Source organism: Vipera berus (assembly GCF_964194415.1).
Source record: "Vipera berus genome assembly, chromosome: 2".
Classification (NCBI taxonomy): Eukaryota; Metazoa; Chordata; class Lepidosauria; order Squamata; family Viperidae; genus Vipera; species Vipera berus.
This window is the reverse complement of record NC_138203.1, coordinates 263,938,857-263,951,929: the sequence shown is the minus strand read 5'-3', so window position 1 is coordinate 263,951,929 and position 13,073 is coordinate 263,938,857. Positions and strand designations below refer to the sequence as shown.

The window sequence follows — 13,073 nt, the reverse complement described above, 5'->3', positions numbered from 1 at the left end:
ATTCACTTAAGAAAAGTTGTAAGATGGGGCAAAAGCCACTTAACAAATCTCACTTAGCAACAGAAATTTTGGGCTCCGTGGTGGTGACAAGCTGAGGACTACCTGTTTAAGCAGAAATACAATATGGTGTAAAGAGCTTTTCTCCATGTTGCAAAATTGCAATATGCTGCAAAACACCTAGGGCGGAAGGATTGGGAATAGATGATCAGAAGCAGGAAAGGTAGTTTTTGAGCCACTATTCTTTTTCATAACTAGCAGAAGCAGAATAAATTGTATAAAATAATTGATATTCCTCATAGGATTCAGCTCATGTTCTCTCAGAATGTGGATTGTGCTGGTGCATATTGTAATTCTGATTGATCGATTCATTCATTTATAGCATTTATTGGCCAACTGAGAGAATTTTGATGAGCTGACTGGAGGAAAGGGAACATTTTTTTATTTTTATTTTTTTATTTTAATTCCATTTATATCCCGCCCTTCTCCGAAGACTCAGGGCGGCTTACAAGCTTAGCAGTAGCCTTCATTCTATGTATATGCCTGCTTATTAGGGCTTTCACACACCCCCTACAAGCGGCATTATTACAAAGTCAGCTTAATTGCCCCCAACAATCTGGGTCCTCATTTTACCTACCTCGGAAGGATGGAAGGCTGAGTCAACCCTGAGCCTGGTGGGACTCGAACCTGCACTAATTGCAGGCAGCTGGTGTTACTTAAGGAGGCATCAGCCCACTGCTCCACCAAGGCTGTTACATGATTAAGGTTTTATACAATTATGTACAGACTGCACAGAGATATTTATCTTCCCCCTTTCTTATATTAATAGACCCTTGGACCATCCAGTGAATCTACCGGTATGTATTTAGACATTTCTGAAAGAACAAAGAAAGCTCCCAAGGGTGCTTTTCCAAAAGGCAACTGGACTTTCTTTGTTTTTTCTAGAATACGTTTCTCTTCTCATCATTCACTTTCACTTTTCATCATTCAATTCAGGACTGAAGAAGTTTCTTGGATGAGAAGGGAAACGTTTTTAAGGAAAAACAAAGAAAGTCCAGTTGCCTTTTGAAAAAAAGCACCCTTTGGGACAACCAAGATCTGGATGACTGAGAATCTCCATAGACAAAAAGAGTTTTTGATATCGTGTATTATCTGCTGGATCCCTTTTATGAGAACCCATGATATTCACTAGTTTCGATCGCTTTAAAAGACAGGCAGACAAATTCACAAAGGACAATTCTATCAATAGTAGTTAGCCAGCACTGCAAAAATGATTTTTACCCCTATTCTATACCACTGGTGGCCCAGTGGCTAGAACACAGTATTGCAGGCAAACTCTGCCCATAGCCTGGAGTTTGATCCCAATAGAGCTCAAGATTGACTCAGCCTTCCACCCTTCTGAGGTCCCAGATTGTTGGGGGCAATATGCTGACATTGTAAACTGTCCACAGAGTGCTGTAAAGAACTATGGGGCAGTATATACAGTGAGGGAAAAATTATTTGATCCCCTGCTGATTTTGTACGTTTGCCCACTGACAAAGAAATGATCGACCTGTAATTTTAATGGTAGGTTTATTTCAACAGTGAGAGACAGAATAACAACCAAAAAATCCAGAAAAACGCATTTCAAAAAAGTTATAAATTGATTTGCATTTTAATGAGTGAAATAAGCATTTGACCCCTTCACAAAACAGGACTTAGTACTTGGTGGCAAAACCCGCATTGGCAATCACAGAGGTCAGACGTTTCGTACATTTCTACATTCTACATTTAGGCAAGAAAAACCAAATGTACAGGTATAGTATAGGGGGTACCTTGCTCAATAGTAGTAACTGTGAGAGGGAACTCGGAGTCCTAGTGGACAATCACTTAAATATGAGCCAGCAGTGTGCTGCAGCTGCCAAAAAAGCCAACACAGTGATAGGCTGCATTAACAGAGGAATAGAATCAAGATCACGTGGAGTGCTAATACCACTTTACAATGCCTTGGTAAGGCCACACTTGGAATACCGCATCCAGTTTTGGTCACCACGATGTAAAAAAGATGTTGGGACTCTAGAAAGAGTACAGAAAAGAGCAACAAAGATGATTAGGGGACTGGAGACTAAAACATATAAGGAACGGCTGCTGGAATTGCGTATGTCTAGTTTAACGAAGAGAAGGACAAGGGGGGACATGACAGTAGTGTTCCAATATCTCAGGGGCTGCCACAAAGAAGAGGGAGTCAAGCTATTCTCCAAAGCGCCCAAAGGCAGGACAAGAAGCAACGGATGGCAACTCATCAAGGAGAGAAGCAACCTAGAACTAAGGAGAAACTTCCTAAAAATTAACCAATGGAACAACCTGCCTCCATAAGCTGTGAATTCTCCAACACTGGAAGTTTTTAAGGAGAGACTGGACAGGCATTTGTCCAAAATGGTATAGGGTTGGACTAGATGACCTCCAAGGTCCCTTCCAACATCATCATCATTATCATCACCACCACCATTATTATTATTATTATTATTATTATTATTATTATTATTATTATTATTATTATTATTATTATTATTATTATTATTATTATTAGCCACCAGGTTTGCGCACATCTCAGTAGGGATTTTGTCCCACTCCTCTTTGCAGATCCTCTCCAAGTAATTAAGGTTTCAAGGCTGACATTTGGCAGCTCAAACCTTCAGCTCCCTCCACAGATTTTTGATGGGATTAAGGTATGGAGACTGGCTGACACTCCAGGACCTTAATGTACTTCTTCTTAAGCCACTCCTTTGTTGCCTTGGCTGTGTGTTTTGGGTCATTGCCATGCTGGAATACTCATCCACAACCCATTTTCAATGCCCTGGCTGAGGGAAGGAGGTTTTCACCCAAGATTTGATGGTACATGGCCCCGTCCATCGCCCCTTTAATGCAGTGAAGTTGTCCTGTTCCCTTAGCAGAAAATCACCCTCAAAGCATAATTTTTCCACCTCCATGTTTGATGGTGGGGATGGTGTTCTTGGGGTTATAGGCAGCATTCCTCCTCCTCCAAACACAGTGAGTTGAGTTGATGCCAAAGAGCTCGATTTTGGTCTCACCTGACCACAACACTTTCACCCAGTTCTCCTCTGAATCATTCAGATGTTCACTGGCATACTTCAGACGGGCCTGTACATGTGCATTCTTGAGCAGGGGGACCTTGCAGGCACTGCAGGATTTTAGTCCTTCATGGCGTAGTATGTTACCAATTGTTTTCGTGCTGACTATAGTCCCAGCTACCTTGAGATCATTGACAAAATCCTCCCGTGTAGTTGTGGGCTGATTCCTCACCATTCTCATGATCATTGAAACTCCACAAGGTGAGATTTTGCATGTAGCCCCGGACCGAGGGAGACTGACAGTTATTTTGTGTTTCTTCCATTTGCGAATAATCGCACCAACTGTTGTCATCTTCTCACCAAGCTGTTTGGCGATAGTCTTGTAGACCATTCCAGCTTTGTGAAGGTCTACAGTCTTGTCCCTGACATCCTTGGACTGGTCTTGGCCATGGTGGAGAGTTTGGAATCTGATTGATTGATTGCTTCTGAGGACAGGTGTCTTTTATACAGGTAACAAGCTGAGATTAGGAGCACTCCCTTTAAGAGAGTGCTCCTAATCTCAGTTTATTACCTGTATAAAAGACACCTGGGAGCCGGAGGTCTTGCTGATTGATAGGCAATCAAATACTTATTTCACTCATTAAAATGCAAATCAATTTATAACTTTTTTGAAATGCATTTTTCTGGATATTTTTGTTGTTATTCTGTCTCTCAATGTTAAAACAAACCTACCATTAAAATTATAGACTGATTATTTATTTGTCAGTGGGCAAACAAAATCAGCATGGGGATCAAATAATTTTTCCCCTCACTGTAAGTCTAAGCGCTATTGATGATGATAACTTTATTGTCACTTTGAATGTATACCAATTGGCATACATCAAAATGAAATTTTGTTGCATACAGCTCTCAAAGGGTCACCACCTCCGATATATACTCCTTGTTCGGGGCCCGCTCAAATTTCACATTGTCCATTTTAGTCTCTAGGGAGTGAACGATGGCAAACAGGACAGATGGAAATGGGGCTCCATGTGGATTAGCCCTCAAATTCGCTTGTATTCTGACAACCTCGCCTTCTTTCCTTTTTCTGATCCTGACTCTTCCACCCTTTCCTTAAAGAGGCCTTGCTTCTTTTCGCCACCAACTCCTCCAAAAGGCTCTCTCTCTTCCTCTGGGCCTGCCGACAGCCTCATCCAGTTCCTTCGCTCCATAAGCTCCAGGTCCTCTCCTCCTCTGCCTCCTCTGGAAACAGCCCTGATTTGCAGTAGAATCCATCACTGGGCCAGCAGTCAGATCTTGCTGCTGGCAGAACAAATTCAAACAGCGCCAACGACTTTTAACGGTCTCACCAACAGTTCCAAAACAACTAGAAACTCGCCAGGCCAGCAAAGATTGTCGGTCGTATGTCGTATGTTACCTTAGTTCCACCATGTTGCTCAAACACATTAAAATCTTCCTGATCATGTGGCCTATAGCCCTTACTATCCCTCCCAAAACTATTCACCTATTGCTATTGCTTCCGTGTTTCCCCGAAAATAAGACCTGATCTTTTTTTTTTGGCCTCCAAAAGAGACACTGGGTCTTTTATCTTTTATCTTTTTCACTCACCTTGCAGCGGTAGCACTGGCCCACTTCTACGGCCAAAGGAGCAGCTTCATTCTGCAGCTGAGAATGGAGCTCCGCCCTGCCTTTCACCATCAGAGGCCTTTCAATATAAATAACAGAACCTCATATTCTACATCAAAACAAACCACATGACAGTTTAGTATGCAGTGTGAATCTAGCTATTGTGGTTAATGGCTTAATGTGTCATGCAAACCTACCCAACTTTTTTTGGTCTTTTTTTAAAATTGTGGGCAAACAAGCCATGGATTAAGAGGTTGTATGATCCAATCAATAACACATCAATATTGCTTCCTGGTCTGATAAGCTTGCAATTTAAATCTAAGAGGAGGAGGAGGAGGAGGAGGAGGAGGAGGAGGGGGAGAGGGAGAGAGAGGGAGAGGGAGGAGGAGGAGGAGGAGGGGAAGAGGAAGAAGGAGAAGGAGAAGGAGAAGGAGAAGGAGAAGAATTAGAAGAAGAAGAAGAAGAAGAAGAAGAAGAAGAAGAAGAAGAAGAAGAAGAAGAAGAAGAAGAAGAAGAAGAAGAAGAAGAGAATTAGATTGGAGATACAAGAATAGAGAAACACCAGAGCACTGAAATGCAGTCTGGGGAATTCTGGGGGTTGAAGTCAACATATCCTACAGTTGTCACGGTTGAGAAATACTGCACTAAAGGGGGAAAAAACAGGCTTGAGAGAAGCAACAGTCAGAGAACAGAAAGAGGACCGTGTTTTCTGATGTCGTGCTTTCCTTTCTTGTGCATTTGGATAGTTACACTTACTGCCAGGAGGCAGGGGCCACATGATTGACTTCATTCTTTTCAAGATTTATCAAACATGAGTAGTCAGATAATATTCGATGGAGTTCAAACCTTCTACTGGAAATAGAATTCATGGACCTTCACACTTAAGGGGATCATAAACAATACATAAACTTTAGGAGCTATCTCTAGAATCTATCCAGGTTCTGATGCTCAGTGGTTTGAAATCTGTCTCTCTCTCTCTCTCCTATCATCTATCTATCTATCTATCTATCTATCTATCTATCTATCTATCCATCCATCCATCCCTATCTATCTATCTATCTATCTATCCATCCATCCATATCTATCTATCTATCTATCTATCTATCTATCTATCTATCTATCTATCTATCTATCTATCTATCTATCTATCCATCCATCCATATCTATCTATCTATCTATCTATCTATCTATCTATCTATCTATCTATCTATCTATCTATCATCTATCTATCATCTATCTATCTATCTATCTATCTATCTATCTATCTATCTATCTATCTATCTATCTATCTATCTTTATGATCCATTCATCCCTGTCTACTTGGTAGAGTGTTAGGGCCTTGGAAATCAATTTGGAGATCAAATGCTATGATGTGTCTATACTTACAAAAATCAGAATTGTACAAGCCATGACATTCTATGGGAGCGAAGGTTGGACTTTGAAGAAGCAGGATAGAAAGAGTATCGATGCTTTTGAATGCTGTTGTTGGAGAAGTCCTTTGAGTGAAGTCCTCTGTTCTTAGGACAGACACATTTGGAGACAATTAAAGAGCAATTATACATACAAATGCTGCACAGATTTTTTATTTTGGTTTGTTTAGAATTCAGGCATGTCAAACTTGCGGCCCGCGGGCCGGATGTCTCATGCCGAAACCGCACCCAACGCATTGGGGAAAAAGTTCGTGATACGTCGTGTGACGTCATATGATGTCGCGAGTTCGACATGCCTGGTTTAGATGCTGCAGAAAACAGTTGTGTGAAAATGTAAACTTAGGATGAAAGAGTACCTGAACATGTAAACATTAACCTTGTTGGGGAAATAAAGGACTTCCATGGTCAATTCAAGCAAAACTGTCCATGGGACGTTGATGCCATCCAGATCCAAGTTATCTTCTTCTCCCCACATCAGCCCTGTGATGTGAGTTGGGCTGAGGGAGCGACTGGCTGAATGTCTTCCAGTTGGCTTTCATGCCCAAGATGGACTAGAGTTCACAGTCTCTTAATGATTGGCCTAGACTACTCACCCAGTTAGCTTTCCTGCCTAAGGCAGGAATAGAACTCACCACCTCCTCCTTGCAAGCCCAGGCTTTGAACAGAGGGTTGTCCTTGAATTTTTGTATTAGCTCCAGCAAGGCCCAATGCAGGAAATGCCCTAGTTTTTTTTATTACTCCTTGCTATACTGCTATTTAGGCTGAGAAACTGTATGTACAATTCTCCTGTGAAAAGAGTACTTCTATTCCATACAAGACAAGCTGGTGACAGAGCTAACGCATCCCCAGCGTATTAAGAATGGAGACACATTGGTGCAGATTCTGCAACCGATGCTCAAACAGTGCTTGAGATATGGATCCCAGGGAATTGGCCTTCTCACCGCCGGTGATCCCTAGAGCTGCAAACGAGATGGGTAAGAAAAAAAGAGAATTCGGAAGCTGCTGAAAAATGCCAGAATACAAGCCAAAGAGCTCTCCTGTGCCCGTCTCGTTTTCCTGAAGCAGGAAAAAAAAAAGGGATTGGGGCCGCGGTCATGGACAGAAAAGTATGCACTGCGAACAATGTGATCCTGGGTTCTGTGGCAGCTGGGTGTTCTTTTGTCATGAAGGAGGACATTGCGATGTAACAAGAGACAGTGGAGACTTTATTATTCGCTTACTACCTACAACTATTTACAACAAGCAGGAGCTTCTATGTACAAAGACGTCACTTTTTTGAGCCTCTTTTTCAGGGCTATTCACAAATAGCCACCCCTCTGTTGCTAAACCACCATCACACACACACACACACACACACGTCCTCTGCCGCCTTTCAATTTTTCACGGAGATAGAAAGGGAATTGGTTGTATTACTGCAGTGTGTGCTTAGCGTGTCTTGTCTTCCTGGATCTCGTCAGTCAACTCTCTGCATCGTGACTGCCTGACGCTCCTCCCTCTGGAGTTTTCTGCCCAGCCATTCCTGGTCAGGGGCTTCCCCAAAGACTCCAAGCGTCAGTCTGCAATCAGCTGCCTCCCTCCTTCCCTGCCTCCCTCCAGCTGGAGGTGTAGTTCATCCTTCTGCCTGAGGTTTCGTTTCTCTTCTGCCGAGGAGAAGACTCACAACAATCTCTTCATCCTCTTTACCCTTCCAGGGCCAGGAAATTGCAACTACACAAACACACACACACACATACACACTTTCTAGGATGTTTCTCTCTAGTCAAAACATCTAGTAACAGGGGGTCTCCAACAGTTCTCTTCTGCGACACTTGCTAAAATGTGGCAAGGGCTCTTTCCCCTTCACAGGCCAGCCCACGAACAGCTCCCCCAGCAACTAAGACAGTGTGGGATTCAGAGACCAGTCATCGCAGGGTGTCCCAAAATGTCTGTCTGCCTACGCAGAGTTTATTGTCTTTTATGCAGTTTTAACAAGCAGAAAATAACGCACAGCAATTGTTTATTGGTGTAAAGGTAAAGGTAAAGGTTCCCCTGCACATGCGTGCTAGTCGTTTCCGACTCTAGGGGCTGGTGCTCATCTCCGTTTCAAAGCCGAAGAGCCAGCGCTTGTCCGAGGACGTCTCCGTGGTCATGTGGCCGGCATGACTAGACACCAAAGGCACACGGAGCGCTGTTACCTTCCCACCGTAGTGGTCCCTATTTTTCTACTTGCATTTTTACGTGCTTTCGAACTGCTAGGTTGGCAGAAGCTGGGACGAGTAACAGGCGCTCACTCTGTTACGCGGCACTCGGGATTCGACCCGCCAAACTGCCGACCTTCTGAACGACAAGCTCAGCATCCTAACCCACTGAGCCACCGCGTCCCTTACATTTATTGGTGTACTCCCTAGTCCACGGGTCGGCAACCCGCAGCTCCGGAGCCGCATGCGGCTCTTTGAGCCGTCTCCTGCGGCTCCCAGCCGCCCGGTGCACGCGCACCTCTTTGAACGGGCAGTGGTGCGCGTGCACCTCTCCAAATGGAGAGTGGCACCGCCCGTTTGGAGAGGTGCGCGCGCACCTCCCCGAATGGGCGGAGGTGCGCGCGCACCTCCCCAAACCTTTGGAGAGGTGCGCGCGTACCTCCGCGCGAACGGGCAGAGGTGCCGCTCTTTGAGGAAGCTGTCGCGGCCCATCTCCGAAGCTGCCGCTTTCGGCAGCTTTGCAGACGGGCCGCTACAGCTTCCTCAAAGAGCAGCGCCCCTGCCCATTCTGAGAGGTGCGCGCGCACCTCTCCGAACGACCGGAGGTGCGCGCGCACCTCCCCAAACCTTTGGAGAGGTGCGCGCGTACCTCCGCGCGAACGGGCAGGGGCGCTGCTCTTTGAGGAAGCTGCCGCGGCCCGTCTGCAAAGCTGCTGAAAGCGGCAGCTTTGCAGACGGGCTGTCGCCGTCGGGCAACCGGGAACCGGTTCCATCTCACTTTTAAAAAAAATGGCAACCGCGTGAGTCCGCGCATGCGCAAAAAAACCATTTTGCGCATGCACAAAACTTTTTTTGCGCATGCGCGTGCATGGACACACGCACGCGGCTCCCACTTTTTTTAATTTGTGATGGAACCGGTTCCCAGTGGCTCTTTTCCTTTTTTAGGCTGCCGACCCCTGCCCTAGTCAATCTTAGAGAACATCCAAACATCTCAGCCAGGGCAGAGTCTCTCATATCTAGCTGGTTCCTGGCAGTCCTTGGCAGTGCTAATTGGAATGAGCTCATAGGCATGCGGATAACAGGATACTAAGGCAGGCAGTTTTCTGCACACAGTCCCTTCATATCCTTGACCTCCATCTCTACAAGACAGGGTTCCTTCTCCCCCTCCCCCCCCGCCCAACACCTATGTACAAGGCTTGACCAACAGGGAAGCTGCCTACCTCTGCCCCACAATTGGCCTGGTTATAATAATAACAATAATAATGGTTGGAAGGGACCTTGGAGGTCATCTAGTCCAACCCCCTGCTCAGGCAGGAAACCCTGTACCATTTCAGACAAATGGCTGTCTAGTCTGTTCTTAAAAACTTCCAATGTTGGAGCACTCACAGCTTCTGGAGGCAGGTTGTTCCACTGATTAATTGTTCTAACTGTCAGGAAGTTTCTCCTTAGTTCTAGGTTGCTTCTCTCTTTGGCTAGTTTCCATCTGTTCCTTCTTGTCCTGCTTTCGGGCGCTTTGGAGAATAGCTTGACTCCCTCTTCTTTGTGGCAGCCCCTGAGATATTGGAACACTGCTGTCCTGTCACCCCTCGTCCTTCTCTTCATTAAACTAGACGTGCCCAATTTTAGCAACCGTTCCTTAGTACTCCAAGGCTACACCAGAGCTTCTTCTCCTCTTTTCCTTCCTACTGACTCATGCCTGCACCACAGCAGCCAAGCCAGGCCACTAAAACTCACATGTCGTTTTCTTAGCAACTGTATTTTACACATTCATTGGAAGCATTTTCAGCTGAAGAGCATCACGGCATTATTCAGTTCACTGAATATGATCTATGATATGGCCATGCTGAGAGTGTCTCTCTCCTATCTCACAGTCTGCAGATAATGAGAGACGCAGCACATTTCAATTTGCAATGCAGTTTTGTATCATTACCACTTAGCATTTAGAGAGCACTTGAGGTAGATCATTCCAAGAGCTCTCGCAAGTGATGCTTTCTGGATGGTGCAGAGGATGGCAAACAAAGAAGCTGGGCAGCTAACAGGGGTACCCTGGCATTACTGGTGACATTTGATCCAGGGACGTTCCAGCTTCCACGTTCCCTTGGAAGGGTAGCAGAGACTCTACAGAAATCCATTAGAAGAGGGCTGTTCACCAAGATGCTTGTTTAAGCAATGGAAAGGCAACAAAGTGGTTCTTGCGCACCATCTAGTGGTTGCAATGCAAGCAGGACAAATGGGATGTTCATTAAGGTTTTGTTTCTAGCTAGTTTGCAGGTAGAGCCAGTTTGCTCTAGTAGTAGTTAGAACACCAGGCTTCTATTCCCCACCATCCAGTCAGAGCTGAAGAAGCTTCTTGGATGAGAAGCAAAACGTCTTCAAAGAAAAACGAGACAGTCCAGTTGCCTTGTGAAAAAGCATCTTTGGGATAACTGTGATCTGGATGACCGAGAATCTCCGTAGACAACACCAGGCTAGAAACTTGGGAGATTTGTGAGTTCTAGTGGCAGCCTTAAGCCTAATGCCAGCTGGGTGAGGTGGGCCAGTCTCTCTCTCTCAATTATTTATTTATTTTATTTATTTTAATTCCATTTATATCCCACCCTTCTCCGAAGACTCAGGGCGGCTTACAAGCTTAGCAGTAGCCTTCATTCTATGTATATGCCTGCTTATTAGGGCTTTCACACACACCCCCAAGCGGCATTATTACAAAGTCAGCTTAATTGCCCCCAACAATCTGGGTCCAATTAGGAAGGAGACAATGGCAAACGTTGCCAGGAAAACTGCAAGGACTACTCCAGGCAGTTGATAAGGAGTTAAAAGTGACTTGAAGGCACAACCACAAAGTTAGCAATAGCAAAGTCAGCCAAGCTAATCTTCCAATAATTCATCTCTCCATTAATATAACACTGTTATTCTTCTATAATCTACTACCCGCTCATTATCAAACAGCCTTGGAATTGAGTGCCTCTGCTATCGTAGTCGGCAACTGAAGTTAACAGAATGAAGTCACAGTAACAGATGAAGAAATGGGCCTGAAGCATGCAGAGCCATTTATGACTTTTCACATGTTGCTGAGTTTTCACCTCTCAGTATTTTGCACCATTGGCCACACAGACTCTGAACCTGTAGAGAGATGTTAGGATGGTGACATCTCAAGAGTTATAGCTTTCCCTTCCCTGCATTAAAATAACCTGCATCCAATTCCCTTGCATCTCTTTTTAAAAACTCCTCTATTTGACTTCTCTCTGGCTGGGGATAGGATTGTTCTGTCCCAGCCTACGTGAGTCCTTGTTATGCTCACAAGGAGAAACCTCTCTTCCAAGAAACAGGCAGGAACCACAAGAAAAACCCAACCCCTTTTATTCTCACAGACCTGTGTCAATGTCCAAGGCAAACAAACACAGTCCACAGAAACTCGATCCTCAACACGAACAGTTGCCTTTAGCAACCAGCACCTCCCACACCTTCCCTTTTATAAGTCAGCCAAGGGGTGGCTTCCTAATGACTTCTCCTTTGCCTTTGGAGCTGCCCCATTGCATTCCTCTGTCCTACTCGCTTCTCTTGCCTGCGCTTTCCTGCATCCTGGATTTGTCCCAACTGTTCTTCATCACTGTCCAACTCAGGCTCCCAGCACAGCTGAGTCTCAGCCTGAGTGCCACTAGAGGGGCCAGGTTCCTCACCCGACTGTAAGTCTTGGAGCTCCTCAGAGCCTTCCTCTGACTCTAATGTCACTCCAGGCCCCTCCTCCTCATCTGATTTCTCAGACTCAGCTGCCGGATCCACTGGCTGGTGAGGAATCACAACACTGATAACAAACCATGTTAGATTACGCTGCAATGGGGCAACTAAGATTAGGCATCAGGTCTTTATAGAAACTCAGCTTTCAGGATAATAGGGTGTGTAGGCTAGCTGCTAGGCCATTGTCAACGCTGCTAACATTGAATGTTCTTGCTTGACAAGAGATGAAGAAGCAGCTATTTTATATGTGAAACTTGTGTATTGCTTTAAGAGATAGGGTTAAGGCTGGGAGGCTGGGAGGAGGAAGATTGCGCCTCAAGGCCATATGACATTAAAGAAGGTAAGAACTTGGTGGGTTGTCTAACGAAGGGAACTGATTCTTTAAATTAATTGGAGAATATGATTAATGATAAAATTAGAAAGGTGGAGCATTGTGTTTACTATATTGTGCAAGGGGGGGGGCGGAGATTTCAGATTCCAGCTTCCTCCGAGCAAGCATTTGCCAGTGTATTAGGCTAAATAAAGGACTTTTAAGGTAAACAATGCCTCAGAGTCACTTGAAAAGCCCATAGTCGGAAACTTGACAGCCATGACATCAGCCCTTCTCAACCTTGGTGGCTTTAAACTGTGTGTCCCAAAGGTGTTTTTTCAAGAGGCAACTGGACTTTCTTGTTTTTCTTTGAAGACCTTTCGCTTCTCATCCAAGAAGCTTCCTCAGCTCAGAGAAACGGACCGTCTTCAAAGAAAAACAAGAAAGTCCAATTGCCTCCTGAAAAAGCACCTTTGGGACAACCATGACCTGGATGACTGAGAATCTCCATAGAGTAGGGGTCTTCAAACTTGGCCCTTTTATGACTTGTGGACTTCAAGTCCCAGAATTCCTCAGCCGGGCATTCTGGCTGAGGAATTCTGGGAGTTGAAAGTCCACAAGTCATAAAAGGGCCAAGTTTGAAGTCCCCTGGACTAGACATTTAAGGTGTGTGGCTATCCCAGAATTCCCCAGCCAGAAATAGGGTCCTAGCCTCACCCCACCCTCA

At 45.0% G+C, this 13,073-nt stretch overlaps 1 protein-coding gene across 1 annotated transcript in view; it reads right to left on the bottom strand.

Moving 5' to 3' along the window:
* The window catches only part of TADA3 (transcriptional adaptor 3), a 701,258-nt gene that overhangs the window by 382,588 nt on the left and 305,597 nt on the right, over positions 1-13,073 (bottom strand). The window lies entirely within an intron of this gene.